The sequence below is a fragment of the Rattus norvegicus genome, chromosome 16 (genome assembly GCF_021556685.1).
Source record: "Rattus norvegicus strain SHRSP/BbbUtx chromosome 16, alternate assembly SHRSP_T2T, whole genome shotgun sequence".
Classification (NCBI taxonomy): domain Eukaryota; kingdom Metazoa; phylum Chordata; class Mammalia; order Rodentia; family Muridae; genus Rattus; species Rattus norvegicus.
In genome coordinates, this window is record NC_141549.1 from 78,408,130 (window position 1) to 78,424,344 (window position 16,215).

Below are 16,215 nucleotides of genomic sequence, written 5' to 3' on the forward strand. Positions count from 1 at the left end.
GACTCTATAGAAACTACTGTCACCACCAGCAAAATACCTTTCTATAGCAAGACATATGCCTTCTGGATACACACACACACACACACACACACACACACACACACACACACACACACAAGTACACATACACACACAGAATACATACAAGGACATACATAAACATACACACACAAGCACACACAGACACACAAGCAAATATGTAGAAGCATACATATGTGCACAACCATCTATTTTTCCTTTTTTCTCTATATATAGAAAAAATATATATGATAAATATATAGATAGATCTCTATCTCTCTCTGTCTCTTTCTGTCTCTCTGACTCTGTCTCTCTCTCTCTCTCTCTCTCTCTCTCTACACACACACACACACACACACACACACACACACACACACACACACACACAGCTTCTGGCTCCTCTTCTTACTGTGGGAATTCCAATCCCATCAGGAGGCAGCTGATACAGAGATGTGCCTCTCAGGGTACTAATACCCCATGTCTTTATGGCCTGCTTCTGTGGTTGCTGAGAAATGCATATATCATTGTGTACTCATGTCATCCTGTAGGAGAAACGAGGTAACAATTTTTAACAAAACATCTCAAAATTCTAATGCCTAGGCGTCATTAATCACAACTTAAGGAATTCACATTGCAGTCAGAATCTAAAGGATGATTCTGATTTTCAGAAGTTTTCTGCTCTGAAGCTTGGAGACACTTAGTTTTGGAGGCTGTGCTTACAGATCCACAGCCATGCTGTGATTAATTCTCTAGTCTGTTTCTCAGAAGGAACCTTCATTCCAGTGTGGAAGCCTTTCTCTTTCCCCACATCCCTCAGCAGTGCTTGTGGGGTGACTATTGGTTTTGCTTGGTACCTCCATAAGACTGAGGAGTGATGACTACCCTGAAGGCTAGGTGCAGAGGGCGTGAGGTCTATTTCAGCAATGTGTTTCTGAAGGATTCATACAGAACCTGATGTAGCATCACAGTGGCTTCTGATAAGGTAGGGTTCTTCCCCTCGATTAGAAATCGCAAAGTGATTTCTTCTGCTATCAGAGGTCCCCTGTTGGCAGGAGATAACAAAGGAGACATTTATCTTGTCCTTCTCCCCAAGAATCCTCCCATTTATTTCAATGCTTCTAACTTGGAACTATCTCCTACTGGCATATAAACATACTCCATAAAGGAAATGACCAGTCCTGAGAACTGGTCTGTTGCCTCAGCTCCAAACCGTGACTAGTCAGTTGGGGTCAAAGCATAGCCCCCTGTTTGTCTGATAGTGTGGATATCAACAGTGCATAATTTGTCCAGAATCAACACTTACTGACAAGCCGACTCACAGTATCTAAGATGGAAAGGACTTAACCAGTAGCTATTCCAGGGAGTTCCTGTTTCCTGTAGGAACCCAGGACCACATCAAGCAGGGCTGGAACTTTGCCCAATTCAGAACTGTACAGCTATGATACCTTTATGTCATTTTTCATCGTCATGGATGAGCTTTATTGTAAGAAAGGTATTAGGGTAGTTAAGAAAGGAAAGAACGTAAATCTAGTTCTAGAGGGTTAGATGATTTGTGGATACAGAAAATAATTCCAGAAAAAAGAGACTGGTTCAACATCACAGAAGGACTGATGGAGGGACAGTGGAAGGTTTCATTGAGCTTTCAGGTAAACAGTCTGAGACTCACCAGTCCCAGGACTGGGCTACCCCACCTGAGCTTAGGTTGGATGATGCCACTCAGAGAGTCCTTAAGCTACTTTTCACTCTTGACCTTGACTCTAGTTCAGGGTCATGGACTCTACTATTGACTTACTAAGATCTATATTTCCCCCCATCATTCCTAAGATATTCTTTGGGTTATGTAAATCCATATGCCCAAATACATAATATTCCCTATTATGTAAATCTACATCCATGATGGTCTCGTTAATGTTGGGGACTGAGCACACTCAGACATCAGGCTACCTGAGCCTTTGTGGGTGTTTCTTGATGTTAGCATCATTGAAAACAAAACCATTTGGAACCATTTCAGGAATTTAAAGAACGGATGTGGTTTCATTCAGTTTATTTTGCACACAGAGAAGGTTGCAAGCCCTCAGTGAAGGAGCAGACCTTTACTCTACGCTCCACCAGTCCTGTCAGCCTCCTCCCAAGAGTGCTGTAAGCCATTCTTCTCTGCTGAGGCTTTTGTTGATTGAATTTACAGAAATGGAAAGATAACAGGAGTCTAGAGCTGCTGTGGTTGTCAGCACAGGGAAAACGGATGAGTAGGAAGAGAAGCAGGAGAGGAAAGAGGAGAAGGAGGAGGAAGGAGAGGGGGAAGAGGGGAAGGAAACAGGGAAGGAGGAGGGGAAGATGGGGGAGGGGGAAGGGGGAGGAGGGGATGAGAAAGAGAAGGAGCAGGGAGAGGAGGAGGAGGGGGAGGAAGGAGAAGTGGAAAGAAAAGAGGTGGGTGGGGGGAGGAAGGAGGCAGTGACCTGGTGAGAAATCCAAAGGGAAGAGGTAGAAGGCCAACTCAGAGGCAGGGCTTAGGCTGAACTGGCTGAACAGGATCTTAGGCAAGTCGTGGGTCACCTGTCATCCTCAGGTTCAATTTCTGAACTTTTATAATATTTTCAGAATCAGCGTTCAGGCAGCAGCCCTTCCTGAAGCAGCCTCTGGAGGAGAGTCTCCTGCTGCACGTGCCCTTTTGACACATTTTCCAAATGAGCACACCGCTGCTTTGAAGTTGCTTGTGTGTTTCTGAAAGCAAACACTTTCCTGTTTAGCATTTTGAAGTTAAGGTGAATCTGACAATCTTCCAACTGCTGTAACCCAGGCCCCTCCACTGTTCCCTTTCCCAGTCCATAGCACTGTAACCTTATCTTCAGTAGTGATCTTGAAAGAAACACTTTCTACTTTATGGCAATTTAGGAAGTAGGCTATGTCTTCATGGGGAAGGCAGGCTCCACTGGGCTAGGCATATATATATATATGCCTAGCCCATATATATATATAATTTATATATATATTAATATATATTAATAAATCAAAGTATATATATATATGTATATATATATATATATATCCCTTGATTTCTTGATTCAACTAATATCAAAAGTGGTCACTTTCTTAGGCCTGGGTCTAAGGGATGTGAAGAGGAATATATCCTAGTCCCTGTCCTAAGGAACTCGTAGGGCTGTGGTATCAGTTAAATGAGTAGCAGATAGTCATGTCAGGGGCTGGGTCAAGTGTTGACTTTCTGTGCGAGACCTGGAGGAGAAGAGAAGTTCCTTTTATGGGGACTGAGAAGATTACTGTGGGGGAAGTCTCATGATAAGAGGATGAGCAGGAGGTCCCCGAGTGGCATGTCACCAGAGCCCGAAAAGCAAAGGAGCACATTGGAGACATAGCATGGCCCTAGGATCTTGTACCCATGTTACCTTGAGGGACTTCCTAAGCTTCTTGAGTCTCAATCTTCTGAAGAATGGAAAGCTGTTGTGGACAATCGGTGAAGGAAAGCTGGACAGAAGCTAACACAAATCAACTATCTGAGGGTTTGGGGAGGTGATTTCAAACCCAGGTTGGAAATCATCTAGAGAAAGAGAGAGGCTTGAGTGATAGTGACCTTGTGGTTGATCATTCTTTTGGGTCTTGCACCTCATAGATTCTGCCCCCTGTCCCTGAGCTTGCCCTTGATCTACATCCCAATGTAAAGAGTCATCTTAGGATATAAGGTTTGTACAGGAGAGACGTGGAGACCTTGACTGTGGCCAGGATAGATGTGAGCTCTTGTTCTTAACACAACAGTGAAATGTCAGGTAAGTTTCAAGTGCTAAAATCCATAATGAGGGAGCACACATTTGTATAGGACAGAGGTTAACCTCACTTGGGTTAGAAGGAAATTCCTTCAGAGTTTAAAAATTATAAATTTTATTTTACATTGTGTGTGTGTGTGTGTGTGTGTGTGTGTGTGCATGTATATACTTTTCACTGTGTGTTTGTAGATATGTGAACCACAGTACACATGTAGAGGTATTTGGATATCAGAGATAACTTTCAGGACTTTGTGGCCTCTTTCCACGTGTATGTTCCTGGGATCAAACTCGAGTCATGAAGGAAAGGATGGATCAAGAGAGAGAACAGGGTACCTGTTATGCCTCAAACACTTTGTCAAAGATTTGAGACTTTCTCTCAGGGACAGTAAGAAACCATTAAAAGTTCTTTGCCAGTTATATTAATATGCACAACCTGAGAGTTACCATTTAGCCAATTTTGTTAGCTCATTGTTAGTGTATTCAATTACTATGCTACTATGTCCACTGACAATCCCTAGATCATTGACACTATTCCAAACCAAAACCCTGAACCCATGAGCGGCCCTCTATTCCCCCAGCCCAGACCCCAACACCATCTATGTCATTTTCTGTCTCTGTGATTCTGACTACTCTACTGATCTCATGAAATGGAGCGACACAGAGAAAAAGTCCCTACCAGAGATGGTTGCTGTCATTCCTCAGACAAAAAGACACCAGGCTCCAAGTCAGATGCGTGGCTCAGCTATTGTCAGAATCAGTTCCCACAGCAACTCCATGAGCTGGGTAGTGTTAACCTGGTTTAATACCTGACACCTGGCTTGAGAGTCTGAGGACTTGCCCAGTGAAAGAGCAGAAGTCTGCTTTAGGTAGCAGTCAGCTGTGTTGGGCAGGAATCATTCATTTGCAAACCATCATAGTCACCTTCTCTTCCTGGAAAATGAATAGACTGGGCTAGTGTGTCTGGAAGGAACTCCAATACTCTTCCTCATTTCTGAGAGTGAGTTACCACTCCCAGGCTGGTAAATGGAGGAGGTGTCATTCTTTAGGTTTAACCAGGCTTCCACTTTCCACCAGCCTCCATCCATGGCAGCTCAGGTTTCCATGCTGTTTCCTCCCATGCTGTCCACCTTTGTGAGACAGGTTCTGTAGCCTGGATACAGTTCCCTCACCACTGTGTTAAAATCTGTCCAGGGACCTAGGACTCTTTCCTAAACCCCTATAACCCACCCCTCCCACCACACACACACACACACACACACACACACACGTTTTGAATGTTGCACTTTGCACACACTTTCCTAGTCTCCTTTGTCTCTGTTCTGAATCATGGCCACTCTATCATCTTTGTATCAGCACACGTAGCTTAGCGTTTAGATTCATATAGACCAAACCAGCAAGGACTGTTGATACAGCACAACAGCTCAGAGGCTTCTTGCTGATGTCAAACACACCCATCTTGCACTGCTCTTAGACTTATTCACGTGGTCACTGGGTGGACAGCCTACTTCCGGTGCTTGTGCTAGGTCCCCCGTTAGGTGTAATGTCACAACAATGTGTGAGATGCTGACTCCATCTTGAAAAGAAGATATCTGGAATGCCCGGTAGCAGCATTCTGTGGTGGCTCCCAGCTTCATGTGTCTGCACAGTGTATAAAACCTGTGTTGGACCCATGCCTTCCTAGGACCTCTGTGAGGTCAGTGCAGCAGACTTCGCCTCAGCACTTTGCCACTAAGTACATAAGGAAACTGAGGCCTAGAAATGTAGGTGGATATTTTTTGGTATTTGGCAGTTCCTGGATCTACAAATGCCACCACGAGTCCTGGCTGGTTCCTGGCTGGTTCCTGGCTCTATTATGATGCTTACTTAGGTCTAGAAAAAAAAGGAAGGAAAGTGAGTGAGTGAAGCCTTACCATCTGACTGAAGAGAAGCATGGCTTCCTGCACTACAAGTGACACTTGGAGGGACAGGTCTTCTCATAGAGCACAGGCGAGAAGCAAGTTTGTTCTAACTTGCTGCAAAATCCACCCCATAACTTCCACTAGAAGTGTTCAGAATCCAAGCCCATTTTAGTTTTTAAAAGATGAGGTTTCTGAATGAAAATAGAGAATGAGCCAAGCAGGAGAGGACAGGAAAAGGGGAAGTGTTGCCTTTTGAAACCTACTGTTTCCTCCCTTAGCATACCTCACCCTTGCTCCCAGCTGCCTTCCAGTTAAGCCCCAGCAGACCAGGCTAGGGGCTGGAATCCAGGGCCCTGGGGAGTTTGGCAAGTGATCAGACAAATGCTTGTTGCACTCACTTTGGTGCCAAGCCAATCTTTCTAGTCAGGGCAGACTTCTAGTACTGTCTCTACAAGACGTGTGCTTCCAGATATGAGGACCATTCTCAAAAGATGAACCGTTTGTCTTAACAAAGGGCCAGCCAGAATTGCCAACAAGTCATAGTCTATGCATCACCCCCAACCATGAGTGTGTGCGTGTATGTGTGTGTGTGTGTGTGTGTGTGTGTGTGTGTGTGTGTGTGTGTGTAGGTGTGTGAGTGTATATGTAAGTCTGTGTGTGGGTGTATGTGTTTAGGTATGTGAGTGTGTGTGTTTATCTCCTATGTGATACAGGTCTCACTCTGTATCTCAGGCCAATCTTGAACCAGGACCTCCTGCCTCAGTCTCCCTAGTGTTGAGAACACAGGAGTATACACCCACACCTGGTATGGTCTACCAGTCATGTTCTCAAATGTGTTTGTACCATGTGATTCCCAAGCCCTTACATGCTGTCCTACGCTTGAATCTGGGATCCAGGATGGTTGACCTCCTTTTAGGAGAGTACCATCATGACGCCTTTTTCCATTATGACTTGGGTTGTGGGGTTGGGTCCTTCCTGAGGAACTCAGGTGGCTTCAGGAGAGGTGCTTAACTCCCAATGACTCAATCTCTCTGTGAGTCACTCCTGAGTGTTAAGTGTCTCCCCTGAGTCAGATCACTGTGGAGACAGAATATATTATGGAGTTATAACCATGCTGGACACAGCAAATGCTTCTGGGCTGTTTCTGTCCCTTCTGCAGGTGCCTGAATTCATGCCCACCTTGAGACGGGAGCGTCATGTGAATCCTGATGATATGCCTGTCATCTGGCACATTGCGTGGTCTATAGTGGGGTGCCAGTGATGTCCTCTAACCCGAGGTCTATGGTCCTGCATTCTACTCTAGCATCTTAGTTCCCCAGCCTTGGGCTCAGAAGATGAGGACAGTACTGGAGCTGGTGGCAGTCGCCTGAATTGTCACCGGCTTTGGGCTTTGGTGACTATTGTTTTATTTTCATGGAACAAATAGTTATGTTGATATATTACACATAGTTTACCCTATGTAGAGTTTTTCTAGCATGAGTCTGTGTCTAAATAGAGCACAGCCAAACTTATAAAACTCATTCAGCATTAAAACTTTCAGAGTAAGGCATACCATTGTGCTCATACAATTAAGGAACTCCATCCTGAGGAAACCCAGACGGGGTTTGATTCCTTCTCTGTTCCTCACTCCTTTGCTGAGAGAGGTGGGGCAGGGTGTTGATAATTAAATTGACTGCTTTGCTGTCTCGGTCACCAGACTGTATTTTCCACATTTATATTTGGGCATGTGCTCTGACCTGAATTTTTTTCTGGTTTGTTTGTTTCCATGTAAATACACTGGGGCCTGGCTGAGTCAGTGACCCCCAGTTATCATGTGATCTGTGCTGTGGCAAGCTCTCCTTGACCCATTCTCACCAAGGTCACATGGGCCCCTCCTAAGTCAGTGACCCACAGTTATCACATGACCTGTGCTGTGGCGAGCTCTCCTTGACCCATTCTCACTAAGGTCACCCTGTGACATCTGAAAAACGGACCTAGTGAATTCCCCCACTACCTGCCCTGATTCTCAACCTGGACATTCACTCAGGACAGCTAGAGAGAAAGGCTGAGGTTTTCAGAGGGACTGGCTAATGGGAAAATTAGGAGAGAGGACCAGCAAAGTTAACAGGTAGATTATTTTACAGAATATGATGCTGTATTCAAGGGGCTTGCTACTCACACCCAAACCAACATGCTGTTATAATGACCACTTTTTATTTAAGAAAATTAAGTGAAAAACTCTGATTTGTATAGGATTTTGAGCCCATTACTTAGGAAAATTAAACATGGTTTCTACTTGTTTTTAAATGTGTGTGTGTGTGTGTGTGTGTGTGTGTGTGTGTGTGAAGGGGAAGGAGAGATATGTGTATAATACATAGTTAGTTGGAGATCAGCTGTCTATGTAGATCTCTTTCCTCAATTGCCTACCCCATTATTATTCTATTTATTAAATGAGTAGCTCATTTTAAAATTACATTTATTTATTTTGTGTGTACACATGACGTATATGGGGAGATCACAGGACAATTTTTGGAAAGTTGGTTCTCTCCTTACACCATGTGGGTCCCAGGACTCTGGAGTCATCAGGCCTAGCAATAAGTGCTTTTCCCACTGAGCTGTGCCACCAGCCCATCTACTTCTAGTGTTTCAGGCAAGGTCACCTCTCACTAAGCTGGAGACCCCTCAGCTTGGGTAGGCTGGTGCCAATGAGCTTCAGGAATCCCATCTTGGTGCCCCTAGTACTGGAGTTATAGGGGTACCCTACCATCTGGCTTTTTGTATGAGTTCTGGAGATTGCAGATTTGCGCAGCAAGCACTTTACTGGTGAAACCATTCACCCAGCCCTGAGTTTGGCATCTCTTTTGAAACTGAAGTGGGGCTGACATTGAGCTTTCTCTAGGTTCTCACTCATTGTCTTCAGTGTTTCTCCTCCCAGGGAATGCTGGGTAGATTGATTGCACCTCAGTATCCCTAGCGGTGCTTCTCCTGTCCTTTCCCTTCCACCCTTCCAAGCAGGCTAAGTCTATGCTTCCTTGAGTAGACTGGGCCTCTGTTGGCACCATCACTGAAAGAAATTTTGACAGACAAGAATATATCCAGCAGAGGGTTATCAAGCTACTAAGGATGCTTCAAAGCTAGAAGAGTTTGATGGGCAGTGCCACTTACATTCTGGACGGTGTAATTACTCCTCGAGAAGGCTGCCCCAGCATTGTAGGGCACAGTAATAACTACCTTTCCTGGACGCTAACCACCAGGTGCCAGTAGCATCCTCCAGCACAAAACCCAGCGGGCAGAAGCCAGATGTTCTGATGCCAGGGCTGAGCGGGTCTCATGAAAGAGAAAAGGTACCCAACGCTTCTGATCTTCAAGCATTCTCAGGGGTTCTCTAGGCAAGCATTCTGGAGAGGATGCATTGGTAGGAGAGGGAATCTCTCAATCTCTAATGGTCCTTTAGGACCTTGGGGAACGACAACCTTTGAACGAAGGCTGGGACACAGACTTTCTCCTGATCTCAATGGCTAAAAGAAACTTTCTTTCCTTGGGACCCTGCCTCCACTTACTCCATCTTCCTCAGATCCTGTTCCCACATAATCTCACCTGCATTTGGCCTTGTTTGTGGAAGCTTTGTTAGTCTCTCTCTTCAACGAGCACATAGATCAAAGCAAGCGCTAATGTCCAATGCTCACTATGACGTGTACTGTTCTGCTTTTAACTTTTAAAATCGAACAATTTTAAAAGGATTTTAGGATTTCTCTATCCTAAGTATTTTAAGCATATAATTAGTATGTTCACAGGCGTTAGAGCACCATACACATCCATTCTCATATCTTTGTCCTCTTATATAATTGAAACTCAGTACCCACTAAAAGCTATTTCTCCATTCCCTCTCCCCTCAGCCCCCTATAGTATCCGTTTTATTTTTAATCTTTATGAATATGACCAGCTCTAGATATAGCATCTAGGTAGATACATCAGTCTTCCTCCTTTTCTGACAGGTCCATGCCTTCAACGTGTTGTCACATATAACAAGAATTTCTTCCTTTTCGGAGCTCAGTAATACTCTATTACTCACATAGACCCTATTTTTATCTATGTGTCTATCAAACTGATACTTGAGAAGTTTCCACCCTTTGGTTATGGTGAATAATTTTGCCAGAAAAAAATGACTATATGACTACCTGTTTTTGTCCCTGATTTCAGTTCTTTATATATATACTCAGAATTGGAATTGCTGAACAATGTGGTAGCTATATGTTTGTTTGTTTGTTTTATTTATTTGAAGAGCTGCACAGTGGCTGTGCTATTTTAAGAGTGTACAAGAATCCGAATTCCTTCACAGTCTTGATAACCATATGGTTTTCCCATACATTTCATTTCATCCTTGCAACAGCCAGGAAACACAAGTTATATTGCCCACTTCTAAACATAGCCCAAGCCCTCAGAGCCATCTGAGAGAAGAGTGGCCAGCATTTAAACGTAGGATTTTAGCCTGTAATGCACACCTTTTGTACCCTACCACACTCTACCCCCAATAGCTTTAAAACAATACAAACGTTACTTGAATTATGGCTATCTAAACTAGGTATCTCACTTAATTGATGGTCTCAGTCACTGGGGTAGGAACAGTGTCTTGGCCGGATATTAAGTCAGTAGACAAGAAGTGAGCTTAGTGATGGAGATCAACTTCACAGTTTTGAGCACAGAAGATACGGTTCTCTCTATAAACAGCCAACAGGGAAAAGAGGATTCTCCCAGAGACAAAACATTTCCCTCACTGGAAACAGAAAGATTCTTGTTTTCAGAAAAGTGAGTGATGCCTGCTTCTAACTTTTTGTTCCCACTGCAGAAACACTTGTAGGAGAACAGAGAACAGTTATAGACTAGGGAGGAGACCTGGGCCTACCAGTCAGGGGATCTTTGCTTCTCAGCTGGACTAGCATTGACCTCTTATCCCATCTGTCACCTCACGTTGCAGGTGAGAAGTGTTGATGGTTTCAAATTGTTAGGAATGGTGAACCCACTCAATAAACCACAGCAGGAAAAGCCTCTAGCATGGTGTATGGGGTGAGTGAGCTGAGAGCTCAAAGAATTTGTTCTCTGGAAAGTTGTTCTCTGGAAAGTTGCTATGAAACAGTCCCAGAGAACAATCACATAGAAAACCTACCTTGAACACATTTAGCCTAATTTATTTTTTTAAAAAATGCTTTCTTAAACAGACAAGGGAAAGTGGTACGTGTTTCTGGTGGCTGATAGAAGGCTGTTTAATACCTACTGCTGCAGGATTACAGATGACCTTGTTGGGCCAGTCCAGAAAAGAATGTTTATAGAAACAACCTATCTCTCAAGATAATCTGTCTTGCCTTTTAGCCTAGAAAGGAATGTTTGTACAGATAACCTATCTCTCAGGATAATCTGTCTCCCTCGAACCAGACAGCTCCGGGAAAGAGACCATAGAACTGCACATAGCTCTCATGGTTGTAACAGTTTCCCATTCTCAAGCCCCTCACCCCTACAATGGTCACAGCTGGGTTTTTCCCTTGGTAGGCCTCTCAATTTCCTTCAAGAAAGACACTGCCCCTCATGGTGTGTAGCAATAAGCAGATTCCCATTTGTTGAAGGTCAGACTCCTGTCTCTTTCTTGTCTTCTCTTTTTGCTGCTTTGGAAATTTAGTGGCATCCTCATAATTGCCTAGAGTAAGCACACATCAAGGAGCAGCCATCTCAACCCAATTAATGTGCCCACCATCTCAGATCCTTCCTCTTTGTCATAAAAATACTTAAAATACTTCTTTAAGCATTTTCAGGGTTACTGTTAATTATTTACTAACTAGTGACCACATTTTACAGCTGATCTCCTGAACTTATTCCTCTTACTAACTTATTCCTATTACTAACGTAATACACACACACACACACACACACACACACACACACACACACATATCTTTTAAATTTTCTTTTCCCTTTTAAAAATTAAAGTATAGATAGGCTATTTCCCCTCTTCCTTGGAGAAGACTACTTTTCCACTCTTGGCATTCTGTAGTTTTTTATATAGGGTTGAGGCTTTAGGAGATCTCTCCCTGTCACATTAACTTGTCTATTGGTATTGTCTTGGTTCAAGTCTTGTTTAGGTAGCCATGTTGATGAGATTGTATAAGCATAGCTTCTTTGACATTGTAGGAGACACAGTTTCACAACAAATTCTCTATGAGTCTATTTTTTACAATCTTCCTGACCCTTCTTCCCCTATGATCGCTGAGCCTTGGATGTGAGGAGTTGAATTATAGATGGGTCCGTTGTGCTGGGTATCATACAGTCACTTGCTCTATAAAGTTGTTTTCTGCAACCACTGTAATCTCTGTCGCACAAAAACATTTTCTTTGTTGAGGGGTGAAAGTTACACCTGTCCCCAAACTCCCCCTAAGTTCTTACATAAAGTTAGAATAGGACTTTTTTTTTTTTCATCTAGTGACACGATTGTCTCCCAGGGACCATTTGGCAATATCTGGGGACATTTTTGGCATACCATCTGGTAAGTTGGTGCCAATGGCACCTGGAAGCCTGAGGTCAGGGGTGCTGACAAGTATCCCATGAGACACAGGACAGCTTTCAACCACAGAGGATTAACTGACCTGACAAGTCACTGTAGCTGAGGTTTGAGAATCTCAGCTGAAAAGGTAGGATGTTCCTTTTGGCGTGCTATAAGGTATCATCCTATTTCAACGGGTGTGGCAGCTGCATCATCTGCCACCTGTGTCATGACAAGCCTGAATCTAGAAAAGTATATTACAGTCTGTCTTGATTGGAAACAATGAAGTCTGTGGTAGTTTTATCTTATCAAGGAAGATTAATAATGCAGCCAGCTGTGCACTCCTAGTAGTCTTATTACTCAACAGACAACCACAGGGCCTCAGCTTCAGGATTTCAGAGATTAAAAAAAAAGCCTTGGGCCCTGCCCACAAGCAGCTGAAACCCTCAAGTGCCTGAGAACAAAAACAGATGCCTGCCCACCACACACTGAGATAAGAGCAGGTTGAAAGAAATTGCACAAGGTTGCTGCCTTTCTTCTGGAGATAAGAACAGCCACTGATTTTTTTTAAAAAAAAAATGATGACAAAGCTTGTGCACTCCAATGTCCCATTAACTGGGGAGCTATGCAAATGTCAACAATGGGCATTTGAAGGCTACACTGTATACTTTTTTAAACCGCCAAAGGGATGTAGATGTTGAACACTGAAGACGTTTCTGCTCTGTTCTATCATTCTAATACATTGTTGACTATTCATTCAGAAATATCCATTACTCACCCCTCCCTGCAGTCATGTGGCTCCTCTGCCTATATTGAGTGAGGTTACCAGTGTGAGGAGTGTCAGGTCCGAAGGGAACTCTACTTTCTTAAATTCTGGCTGATAGACAAAAGCCAACATTCTTCAGGAACTTGGCAACCTAGTTTCTCTCTACCAAATACATCATTTGTTACAGGCATCTGTTTTTGTTCTCAGGCACTTGAGGGTTTCAGCTGCTTGTGGGCAGGGCCCAAGGCTTTATTTTTAATCTCTGAAATCCTGAAGCTGAGGCCCTGTGGTTGTCTGTTGAGTAATAAGACTACTAGGAGTGCACAGCTGGCGGAGAGGAAAACCAGCTATCTGTGGTGCTGATTGGTATACCAAAGTACATGCTGGTCACCAGGCTTCCAGTATCACAAGTACCTGTCACACAATGTCCATGGTGGCATTCAAGCTTTTCTCCCCTTCCTCCCTCCCCCAGCTGGCCTTTCTCCTTATAATCCTGCTATTTCGACTACTCTCCTTCTCTTTTGCCCGCTGTTTTATGTCCTCCTCTCTCTGCCTCCCACCTCCCCTTCACCTTCTCTTGCTCTTCCTCATAATCATAACATATAACAAGGACACATGTCCCAGCTACCTTTCAAGATGAGCTCACCGTTCTTACAGCAGCCCTATCCTAACGCCCCAGGGATTTTATTAATACATATTTTAAATCTATTTTTCTGTGTGAGGGGCATGGATGGTGGTGCACACATGCTACAGTGCTTGAGGTGACACCCATGCTGCAGTGTGTGAGGGCACACACATATGGTGGTGTGCATGTGGAAGTCAGAGCACATCCTTAAGGAACAGGTTTTCTCCTAAAGCCATGTAGGATCTAGGAATTGAACTCATATTTGTCAAGCCTGTGTACAAGTGCCTCTACCCTCTGAGTCATCTTGCTGCCTTTTACTATTTTATTGTAAGACATTAAGCTAATGGAAGGGACTATAAACCTCAAAACTATATGTGTATCTGAGTGTGCATATCTGGTTAACACCCTCACCTCTCTCTCTCTCTCTCTCTCTCTCTCTCTCTCTCTCTCTCTCGTGTGTGTGTGTGTGTGTGTGTGTGTTGTGTGTGTGTGTGTGTGTGTGTGTGTTTGTATGAATGTAGTGTCAAGCAGAAAATGGTTTGTGTAAAAGTTAAGCAGAAAGAGGACAGGGAATTAGTCTGAAATGTAGGTATTATGAAAGGTTGATTCTAAGAAAGTTATTTGAATAGAGAATTTAGCAATAAGGAGGAACCTTGTATAAGACTGACCAGGGCTAATTAATGGATCAGCCACCAATAATCACAAATACAGAAATGTACACTTGCATGCACAGGTATACATGTGAGCACATGTACAATACATGTGTACAGTATCTACATGGGAATGACATGTTGGTTCACAGGTATTCACACAGACACACACACAAACACACACGAACACACACACACACACACACACACACACACACACACACACACACACACACACACACACACCCCAAGCCTAGTATATCATTTTAGTTCCAGTTTTATTCAAGCATTCTGGCATTGCTACAGCTTGTCAGTGACCTCTAGCCAATGGTCCATACTGAGCAGCCTAGGACAGTGTCAGGGTGGCTACATATCCTCAGGTGGCTGAAAAAGAAGTCTATAGATAGCAGAACTTTGCTTCCATGTGTCTCTGATTCCTCCTGGATAGGTGGTGGCGAGGTTGGCTCCCTGGTGTTTTGTAGTGAGAATGTGATAAACTAAGGCCAGCTGTGTCAGGGGTCTGCTTGTGTTTGGCCAGGCCAAAGAAAGAAGAAGCTAAGACAACCCAACTTCCATGGCTAGTGCCTTGAATCAAAGATACTACCTGGACAATTCCCAAACATGCAACTTTAAGTGTGAATAGAGCCCTAATCAGATGTTCTAACCTGTTACAGCTGAGAGCAGTCTCGAGTGTAGAACATGAAAATAGAGTTCTTTCTATCACTTGGGTAAGGTGACTTGTTCTGTCATGTTTACTAACAATGCCTAGGTACTGAATTCTCTTTGAAGATCCAGAGATTCATAAAATTCTACGCATACACTACTTGGAATTTCTGACATCTTTCTTTTGCTTGTCCTTCTGTGTGGGCGATTGCAATATAAATTAATTCCGAAGCCAGGACTCCATCTCAAAAGACTTGGAAACATGTAGCATCTGGTATGAAGGTACTAAAGAGTATACTGGAATGTCTTTGGTATTTCGTTTCACAGAGGAAGCCTAGGAGGGAGTCGAGTTAGTAATGTGTGGGAAATAGTTTGGGAAAGGGACAAGAAAGATAAGGGATAAATTGTACAGCTGCTAGATGTCTTTTACAAAGCGTCTCTGTTCATTGTTTTAATCCTAGAACAAAAAAGACATATGCTCCATGGAGACTTGACGAGTTAATATTTCGGATTCTGGATTTAGAAAATTGAGAGGCAGGTCTCTGCTAGTGAAGTATCAAGTAGCTGATCAAATGTCCCTCTTAGGGCTACATTCCAGTGACTAGAGACGCAGAATCTTGTTCTCTACTTAATTGACACAGATTTGAGAGGTAGGCATGGCATGGCTCTGGGGTAAAGAGGGAGTCATTTCTGCACACTCCCTAACCAGCTTGTCAAGACCTGCTGGCTGCTATATGACCCGGAACAGTGACTTCATGCGTGTGTTTTCTGTTTAGGGGGGTGGAAGTGTGTCTGAGAAATGTGCTTCATCCTTCACTTAGTTCTGGGGAATCCTTGGAATCCACAGATCCTGAGCAGATTAGCCCAAACAAGGCTGTATTTCAAGGTAAATGGGCGTTAGGAGCAGGCACAGTGGGTCTCAAGCCACAGTCCTCCTTTCAAGATGAAAACACATTTTAGCCATGTACTGGATGAGTCAGGCTTTAAAGTCAGGCTTTAAAATAAGGTGTGTGTGTGTGTGTGTGTGTGTGTGTGTGTGTGTGTGTGTGTGTGTGAAAATATTCCCGGAGCCTGCATTGGAGAGCTTTCCCAAGAAATGGATCAATAATGCGCCAACTGAAACTTGGCACGCCTAAGCATGACCTAAGTGTTAGTGATCATTTCATTCATCGTTATTAAGTTAGAGAATGGAATGGCAATCAGATCTACCAGAGAAGGGACACCCCAGCCGGAGCCATGCTTGCAGGACAAGCCACAAACCTTGGCAGCCTCTTCTCTCGCGCCCATTGCGTTCTAGTTCTACATTCCTGA

At 43.7% G+C, this 16,215-nt stretch overlaps 1 protein-coding gene; it reads left to right on the forward strand.

Moving 5' to 3' along the window:
* The window catches only part of Erich1 (glutamate-rich 1), a gene marked incomplete at its 5' end in the record, with an annotated part of 52,793,804 nt that overhangs the window by 47,537,570 nt on the left and 5,240,019 nt on the right, over positions 1–16,215 (forward strand).